The 10,270-nt window shown below is 43.4% G+C and overlaps 1 pseudogene; it reads right to left on the reverse strand.

Moving 5' to 3' along the window:
• Nucleotides 1-2,731: 2,731 nt before the first annotated feature.
• Nucleotides 2,732-3,514, reverse strand: LOC142446128 (ribosomal biogenesis factor-like; annotated as a pseudogene).
• Nucleotides 3,515-10,270: the final 6,756 nt, after the last annotated feature.

Raw genomic sequence — 10,270 nt, forward strand, 5'->3', positions numbered from 1 at the left:
TGATCCCTTTAGGACCAGTGGTGAGAGTGTTGATACCAGGAGGGTGGAGGGAATGTGGGGTACAAAGGGGGAACCGATTACAAGGATCTACATATAATCCCCTCCCTGGGGGACGAACAACAGAAAAGTGGGTAAAGGAAGATGGCAGACAGTGTAAGACATGACAAGATAATAATTTACAAATTATCAAGGGTTCATGAGGGTGGGGTCGGGAGGGAGGGGAAAAATGAGCTGATACAAAGGTCTCAAGTAGAAAGCAAATGTTTTGAGAATGACAATGGCAACAAATATACAAATGTGCTTGACATGATGGATGGATGTATGCAATGTGGTAAGAGTTGTTTGAGCATCTAATAAAATGATTTAAAAAAACCAAAACACTGGGGCATTGGGCTCAGAAAAAAAAAATACTGTGCTTAACGGAGACATTCTTTATTAACTATGCTGAACTATCATTTGATTTAAAGAAAATTTCAGGAAATATTTTTTATTAAAGGTTTAGGTTTAAATTTTATCTCAAGGCAATTGTTTTGGGGTCTCAATGTTCCCTAGCAAGTCTGGAGTCTACGAAAGTTTGAAATTCTTGAGGAAAGAGCTAGGAGGCAATGGGCATTTATAGAGGTCTAAATAAAGATATGTACATATGTAAATATATTTATATATGAGGATGGGGAAATAGATTTATGTGCATATATTTATAGGTTTAGTATTAAGGTAGCAGATGGACATTGGGTCTCCACTCAAGTACTCCCTCAATGCAAGAATACTTTTTTCTATTAAACTGGTATTCCATGTTGCTCATCTTCCCAACACTATCACTGAAGACAAATGGGTGCATAAGCAAATGTGGTGAAGAAAACTGATGGTGCCTGGCTATCAAAAGATATAGCATCTGGGGTCTTAAAGGCTTGAATGTAAACAAGCAGCCATCTAGCTCAGAAGCAACAAAGCCCACATGGAAGAAGCACACCAGCCTGTGTGATCACGAGATCCCGAAGGGATTAGTTATCAGGGATCAAAGAACAAAAAAATCATATCACTGTGTGCTCACCTCCCCAATACAATCGCTGAAGACAAATGGGTGCTTAAGCAAATGTGGTGAAAAAAGCTGATGGTGCCCGGCTATCAAAAGATATAGCATCTGGGGTCATAAAGGCTTGAAAGTAAACAAGTGGCCATCTAGCTCAGAAGCAACAAAGCCCACAAGGAAGAAACACACTAACCTGTGTGATCACAAGGTGTCGAAGGGATGAGGTATCAGTCATGAAATAACAAAAAATCATATCATTATGAATGCGGGGGAGTGCAGAGTGGGGACTCAAAGCCCATCTGTAGGCAAGTGGACATCCCCTTACTGAAGGGTCTGGGGGAGAGATGAGCCAGTCAGGGTACAGTGTAGCAATGATGAAACATACAACTTTCACCTAGTTCCTAAATGCTTCCTCCCCCTTCCCTACACCACTGCCCCTCTACTATCATGATCACAATTCTACCTAACAAATCTGGCTAGACCAGCAGTACAGATAGGAAATGGAAACAGAGGCAATGCAGGACAGATGATCCCTTCAGTACCAGTGGTGAGAGTTGCGATACAGGGAGGGTGGAGGGAGGGTAGGATGGAAAGGATCTACATATAATCTCCTCCCTGGGAGATGGACAACAGAAAAGTGGGTGAAGGGAGACATCGGACAGTGTAAGATATGACAAACTAATAATTTATAAATTATCAAGGGTTCATGAGGGAGAAGAGAGCAGGGAGGGAGGGGGAAGAAATGAGGAGCTGATGCCAGGGGCTTACCTGGAGAGCAAATGTTTTGAGAATGATGAGGGTAACAAATGTACAGATGTGCTTTATACAATTGATGTGTGTGTGGATTGTGATAAGAGTTGATTTAAAAAAAGAGAAAGGAAATTTGAAATTCTACTCCTTATCTCCTTTCTTTTCAACAGCAATTCAGAAAATGCTATACAGACATTCAGAGATACAATACGTTATATTGTTGTAGCCAGGTTCCAAGTTGATCAAGACCACACCGAGCTGGCTGAATGAGGAGCTCTATTGGAGCCAGCGACTAGGAGGCAGCTATTGCTCAGCGTATCTCGGTCCGAAGTGCTACGCAAACTGGTTTATAAAGCAACAAACCGTGAGAGGATGGGTGACTTTTTGCTTCCAATCACAACTGCACACGCTGACTAGGGGATGGACTAGCAAGGGAACTTCCTGCTGGTATCCATCATGGGTATGGGCAGCAGCCTACCAACATTTGGAATTGTGTGGTTCTGGACTGGAAAACTAATGCAGAAATAGCAAGCTTGGCAGCAGTTTAGCAAAGGAACAATACAGAAGCGTGAGTCAGCAGGTTAACAAAGGAACCTTAGGGTACTTAAATATAGGGAGATTTATGACTTGGGTAGTTAATTGCAAAATTTGATTTTTCCATTTTGTTGTTGTTTTTAGTTACCATTGAATTCACAGCAAGTCTTGGCGACTCCACATACAACAGCATGAAGTGGGGCCCAGTCCTGTACCATGTTTACTACGGTGAGAGCCACGACTGCCGCGCTGTGTATTTTGAGTGCCTTCTAACTTAAAGGCGTCATCTTCCATCACTGTATGGAACAATATTCTGTTGTGTACCACAGTGGGCTTTTTAAGTTGCATAAAACATTACATTTATTGGTCTCTCTCTTTTCCCCCTTGAGAATTAGATATGTCACTTGTGAATTATAACTAAGCCGTTAAACTCGTAGCCTTGTCAGCGTTCACTGGTCCATTTTCTTGATGCTGCTGAGGGACCAGTTGCTTTCAAGGGAAAAGCCTTTTGAGAAGTACGTGAGTTCCTTTTGTATATTGACAAAAGCTTTTTTTACTCTCTGTGGTAGTTATATAATTTCATGTCAACTTGATAAAGAAGTCTAAATGTGGATTCTAGCTTGTCAATCAGGTCATAGCCTGATGATGCCTCCTTATGAGCGTGGCCTCTCATGAGGATTCTGGGAACTTCCTCTCTTTTTACCTGGAGACAGACCACACACACTCTCTCTCTCTGCTTCACCTTCCTGTGGAGGGGACACTCAGAGAGCTGGAGGATCAACATGGAGACCTGCACCAGGGTTGCGATGCTTCCGCTGCCAATGGATCCAGAAGACCTCTACCACCGGTCTGTGATCTCCTGCATTCAGCATTATTGCTTGTGCTGTGTGAACTTACAGAGGGATGTGTGGACTAGTAATGGACTTATGGGCTAACATAAGACTTGTGGACTTGATCTGGACTGGGCTGGGATGTTTTCTCAATATACAATTACTCTGTGAAATAAAACTTTTTCTTACACATATGAGTGTCCCTGGATTTTTTTTCCAGTCTTCCCAGACTAACACACTCTTACTGTTTTCATCATTCACAATGTTCATCTTCCTAAGATTTGTGCTGTTTTTAGACTTAAAGTTTTTTTTGTGTCTCCATGTGCAAGAGATCCTTGGCCTTCTGTCCTCCTGGTTTGTTCTTGGCCATTGTCTTTGGTGCATGTGTCCAACTGCTTAAGACCCAGATGACACCATTGGCAGGGTCCCATTCACCGTGTTTTCATTGGTTAATTCTCACAAGTAGCTTGCCAAGTTTTTCTTCCTAATCTGTCTCAGTCTGAAAGTGCTACTACCAGCTGTCCACCGTGGGTGACGTTGCTGGTGTTACCAGTGGCATGCCTTTCAGCATCATAGCAACATGTCAACCACCACAGTTGGTGTCTTTCCTTAAGACTATCTATCTGGGAAATCACAGAAGCCAGACATATGGGTTTGAATCATGGATTTGAAACTCTCGAGCTACATGTCTGAGGCTTGGAACTTAACCTCTGAGCCTCAGCTTTCTTGTTTCTAAAATATGAGGTTGCCTGGAGGATTATAAAAGACCTAACACATGTCAAGCTGAGTTCTTTTGGCAAGTAGCCTTGTGAAATCCAGTTCTAATTGGAACCATGCCTTCTCCCTGCCTGAGCTCCTCTCATTGTCTCTCTGAGAACTTGAAAATTGTCAGACATCTGTCTGCTATGGTTCCTAACCACCCCAGGGTGCTGTAACAAACTCACCAGAAGCACACCAGGATATTTTAAAATCGAAAAGGAAACTGGTGCTATTGACATCTGTCAGACATGGAGTGAGTTACTGGCTTCCAACCATTCACAATTCCAACAATGAATTGTGGTTCATTTCTTTCAATGCTTTCCTATCTTTGCAAGGCTGCGTTTTCTATAGTTGCTATGATAAAATGTAAGTACTATGTGAAAACCAATGTGTAATCAGATATGGTGGTATAGAATCTGATCCCACGGTTTCAGGATTGGGGCAGTAACTGCCCTGCTGCAGCCACTCTGTATTCTGAGTGCCTTCTAACCTGCAGGCCTTGTCTTCCATCATGATATCCCACGATATGTAAGTGTGGTTATTTAAGAATGAAATTAAAATTTTTCAATTTATGTGTACTTTTTTTCTTCATCTGGCTACAAAGTTGTTGTTAGATGTCTTTCAGGCAACCCCTATGGCACGGTCAGGTGAGTGTGGAGCTGCTAACCTCAAGGTTGACAGTTCAAACCCACCAGCTACTCTACAGTAGGCTGAGGCTATCTGCTCTCGTAAAGATTTAGTGCCTTGGACACCCTGTCCAGGGTCCCTGGGAATTGACATGGACATGCCAGCGGGTGTGTGGTTGGGTTGTGAGAGAGTAGAGGAGCCCTGGTGGCACAGTGGCTAAGTACTTGGGTACTAACCAAAACGTCAGCAGTTTGAACCCACCAGTCGTTTTGTGGGAGAAAGATGGGACAGTCAGCTTCCTTAAGGGTTACAGGCGTGGAAGCCCTATAGGGATCTTATAGAGAGGCTATGCATCAGAATTGACATGATTTCCTTGGGTTTGGTTTGGGTTTTATGACAGTAGAACTAGGTCTTATTTGTAGAGTAGCTAAACCAAATGAAAGAAATGATGAATTCAAAGAGCTGAATAGAAAATTATAAAGAATGGCTCTAGGGGAAAAGTCAAATATTATACTGAAATATGAAAAGACCTAGAGTTAGAAAACTTTTGGGGAAGAACAGGCTCAGCATATCTTAAATGGAAAAAACTAAAAAAAAAAAAATCCAAGCCTTGAGTTGCAATACTGAAAGATTCAATGGCCAAATTATTGAATGATACAGGAAGCATTCAAAGAGGGTGGAAAGAATACAAAGAGTCACTGTACCACATAGAACTAGTCAACATTCTACCATCTCACGAGGTAGCATATGAGCAAAAACCAATGACGCTTAAGGAAGAAGTTCAAGCTGCACTGAAAGCATTTCCCAATTGATGGAATTGATGGAATACCCACTGAAATATTTTAACAAGTTGATGAAGCACTGGAAACACTTGTCCGTGCTAGGAAATTTGGAAGACAGCTACTTGGCCAACTGACAGGAAGAGATCCATATTTTTACCCTTTCAAAAGAAAGGTGACCCAACAGATTGCAGAAACTATAGAACAATATTATTAATATCCCATGCAAGTCACATTTCACTGAAAATCTTCCAACAACGGTTGTATCAGCACATTTATAGGGAGCTTGCCAGAGATTCAGGCTGGATTCAGAAGAGGACATGGAACAAGGGACGTCACTGCTGATGTCAGATGGATCTTGGCTGAAAGCAGAGAATATCAGAAAGATGTTTACTTGTTTATTAACTATGGCAAGGCATTTGACTGTGTGGATCATAACAAACTGCGGATAGCCTTGAGAAGAATGGGAATTCCAGAACACTTCATTGTGCTCATGTGGAACCTGTACATGGATCAAGAGGCAGTTGTGTGGACAGAACAAGGGAATACTGCATGGTTTAAAATTAGGAGTCCTACTTCAGGATTGTATCCTCTCACCGTATTTATTCAGTTTGTATGCAGAGCAAAGAATCTGAGGATTTTATGAAGAATGCAGCAACAGGATTGGAGGAAGGCTTATTAACAACCTGCAACATGCCGATGACACAGCCTTGAAAATGAGGAGGACTTGAGCACTTGGTGATGAAGATCAAGGTTTGCAGCATTCAGTATGGATCACGAGTCAATGCAATGACTAAACTCCTCACAACTGGACCAGTAGGTAAAACCATGATAAACAGCAAAAAGGTTGAAGTTGTCAAGGATTTTTGTCTTTCTTGGATACACCATCAATGCTCATGGAAGTAGTAGTCAAGAGAGCAAAAGACTGGCTGCGTTAGATAAATCTGCTTCATAAGACCTCCTTAGAGAACTGAAAAGCAAGGATGTTACTTTGAGGACTAAGGTGTCCCTGATCCAAGCCACAGTATTTTCAATTGCTTTACATGCATGTGAAAGTTGGACATCAATTAAGGAAGACTGAAGAATTACTTCATTCGAATTGCGGTGCTGTAGAAAAATATTGAAAATACTGTAGACTGCTAAAAGGACAAATGGGTCCGTCTTCAAAGAAACACAGCCAGTGTTCTTTAGAGGCAAGGAGGGCAAGAAGACTGTGCCTTACATACTTTGGACATGTTGTCAGGAGAGACCAGTCCCTAATGGACTGCTTGATAAATGGGGTGGGGGCTGCAAAAGAGAAAGGCCCTCGAGGAGATGGCTGGACACAGTGGCTGCAGTAATGGGCTCAGGCCTGGGGACAATTGTGAGGATAGCGCAGGACCTGGCAGTGTTTCGTTCTGTTGTGTATAGGGTAACAATGGTTTGGACCTGACTAGCTGGCACCTAACAACAACAACAACAACAAGAGAACTGCTTCATAAAATTTTCTAGGATATAACTTTATGGGAAGGAGCTTTGGCTGTACGAGGAGCAGCCCTGGTTGTATAGAGGTTACGTGTTGGGCTCTTCCCAGCAAGGCTGGCAGTTCAAAACCACCAGTGGCTCCTCGAGAGAAAGACGAGGCTTTCTACTCCCATGAAGAGTTCGTCTTGAAAACCCCCATGGGCAGGTCGACCCACAATGTCGCTATGAGTCAGAATCAACTCCACGGCTCGGAGTTCGAGTTCTGAGAACTCTATGGGAGCCAGTTGCCAGGTTTTTCTTCGATGGAGACCTTGTCCGTGTTTGAACCACTGTTTTTTCAGGTATTAGCCAGCACTTAATCAGCATGTGTCACGTGTGTAATGATTGAGTTATTTCGATCTTACTGTTAGTAAGCAGTATCGTATGTACTGCGTTAGGAATGCTGTGAAAAGTGACTGAGTCCCTAGACGTGCTATGAGCTAGAAAGTTTGGAACTTTCTGCTTCGAAGTCCTCTAACCTAAAACAGACAACAGTCATACGGATAGATTCGATAGAGTGATAAAGATGTAGATTTGGGGGAAAGCATATAATAATAACAAATGATCAATTAAAAGAGCCAAGGCTGTGTGCTGTAGATAAACATACTCTTCCTCACATTCCCCACTTCTTTAATCAGCTCATTCCCAGTTACTGTCCAAATTTAATTCAAATATAAGGTTCTCCAGAAATTATTCCCTGACTTGCAGCTCTTTTTTTCTCCATTCTCAGCTCCATCCAGATAAGGTACCTCACCCAGGTTTTCAAAAACTCTCTGCTTGTTCATCTTGTTGTTGTTAAGTTGATTTTGACCCTTGGCAACCTCATATGAGAAAGTAGAACTTCCCCAAAGGGTCTTCTTGGCTGTAATCTTTATTGGAGCCAATCTGTAGGTCTTGTCTTCTGCAGAGCAACTGGGTGAGTTTCAAGTGCCACACTTTCTGTTAGCAGCTGGGTGCTTAGCCATTGCTCCACCAGCGCTCCCTCACTTAATCAGAACATCTTGGAAATGTTGCTTTTCTTGTTTCTAGTTGAGCTTGCTGTGGGCAGAGATCAGGTCTAAGTGAGCTTGGTATCGATTAAGTCATCTGGTACCAGGTCTGGCATATGACACTGTTCTCAGAAGCTGCGTGCTGAGTGAATCAATGAAACATAGGTCTGGTATATATGGGTGAGATTAACCAATAAATAGGTTCTCTGGAGGTTCTAAAGGAGTCGTGGTGTCATACACATTGGGCTGCTAACCAGAAGGGCTGCAGTTTCAACACATGAGCTACTTCTCAGGAGAAAGACGAGGCTTTCTGCTGCTTTAATGATTGATAGCCTCAGAAACCCTATATAAGGTTGCTATGAGTCAGAATTCAAGCAGTGGGTTTGGAGTTTGAGTTGGGCTTAGAAGGAGCCCTGACTGGGTAGAGAGTTACATGTTGGACTGCAGACTGCAGCCCTGGAGGGTTTCCAGTGCTGTCAGTCTTTATGGAAGCAGACTACTGCATTTTTCTTTCAGCTGGTTGGCAGCTGAGCACTTTGTCCATTCTGCCACCTGGGCTCCTTATAACGCTTACCCTAAGACCGAATAATTCCAACCCTAGGTATTCACTGGAGAGAACTGAAAACATGTTCACCAAAGACATCTCTGATAATGATTGTAGCAGCTTTATTCTTATTAAAAGGAGCCCTGGTGGCATAGGGGTTACCCGTTAGGTTGCTAGGTTGGCAGTTCAAAACCACCCAGCCAGCTCCATGGGAGAACCTTAGAGTTACAGTTTTGGGAACTCCCAGGGACAATTCTACCCTGTCCTAAAGGATCGCTATGCATCAGAATTACTTGTTGGCAGTGAGTGAATGAGTGATTGCGTGCTGGACTGCTAACTATAAGGTCAACGGTTCAAAACTACCAGCCGCTATGCGGAAGAAAGGTGGAGGATGGGGCTTTCTACTCCGGGAAAAACTGGGAAACACAGAAGGCAGTTCTGCCTGTCCTACAGGGTCGCTATGAGTCAGCATCGACACCATGGCAGTGAGTTTGGTTTTTGATGGCAGAGTGGGTTACATACTATGCTGCTCACTGCAAGGTCAGTCATTCTAAACCACCATCTGTTCCCCTGTAGCAAGATGAAGCTTACGATTACTGTAAACAGTTAAGTCTCAGAAACCCACAGACGCAGTTCTATTACGCCGCATAGGGTCTCCATAAGTTGGAACTAACTCGATGGCAGTGTGTTTGGCTAGTCTCAATTATCAAACGTTCAAAATAACCCAGATGTCCTTCAACAAGCAAATGGATAAACAAATTATGGTCTATCGGTACAATGGGCCGCTACTTAACAATAAAAAGGGGTTGATGAACCAACAACAGGAATCAACCTCAAAGCGTTATGCTAAGCTGAAGAAGTCCAACTCGAAAGCACAGCTGCATAAAGTAATGCCATCCTATGGTGATAGAAATCATAATAGTCTTGCTTGGCAAGAGGGTGGTTATTAACTGGGAATCCCCATCAAGGAAACTCCTGGGGTGATAAGAGATGGGCTAGATCTGGGTTATTTGGGTAAAGGTATCAGTCAAACCTCCTAGACTATCTGCATAAAATCTGTTTATTTTGCAGCAAAGAATTTCAAATTCTCATGGAATCCAGAATTTCTGGAATCATTGAAACTGGACGATCCTTTGAAACTATTACCTGGAGGAAACTTTTAAGCCAGGAATTGAAGTCATCTTTGGATCAAATAATATTCAGTCTTATTAGAAAAGAATGCCTGCAGTAAATTTTAAGCCCTTTAAAAGAATTATCTATATGCGGTCAAATTAACAATTTACAACGATGGACGGGAGAGGTTGGGGGCGTGTCAGTGAATTTGTATTAAAAATGGTGCAATAACCGGTGAAATCGTTTGGATAAGGTTGATAAGACAGGTCCCACAACTTGGAAGAAGGTAACAAATGTAGTCAAAGAACTGTAGATGTAGAAGTTGTTAAAGCGATGCACACTTTGCGTTTTATTTTCACACATCCACAATTCGAAATCTCCCTCTTTAGCTAAATCTCGACTTTGAAAAGTATTACAGGTGACTTGACTGTGGCATCCCTCTATTTCCTACGAAGAAGCATATTGCAGGGCATTTATGTTTTACTGCTTGTGGGTGTGGGGCACGAGCATCCCAGCAGCAGAAACCTTCCCTAGTTTGGGGAAAGGGTTCCAACCCTTCCCAGAGCGCCAGCAGGATCCAGAAGTAGTGGGTTGCGACGTGAGATCAAGCTCCTGGGAACCGGCCCGTCCATCCCCAACGCTCCCAGGGCCCCACGGCCCTCGGCCGGCCCCCTATACCCCTACCCCGCCCCGCCCCGCCCGCCCCCACCGCTCCCAGCGGTTCCCACAGCGGCAGCCGCAGCGCTCGAGCCCGGATGGGCGGGGCTCGCCGGCGTCGCGCTGACGTCACGCGCGTGCTGACGTTGCCGGCG

Source organism: Tenrec ecaudatus, chromosome 4 (genome assembly GCF_050624435.1).
Source record: "Tenrec ecaudatus isolate mTenEca1 chromosome 4, mTenEca1.hap1, whole genome shotgun sequence".
Taxonomy (NCBI): domain Eukaryota; kingdom Metazoa; phylum Chordata; class Mammalia; order Afrosoricida; family Tenrecidae; genus Tenrec; species Tenrec ecaudatus.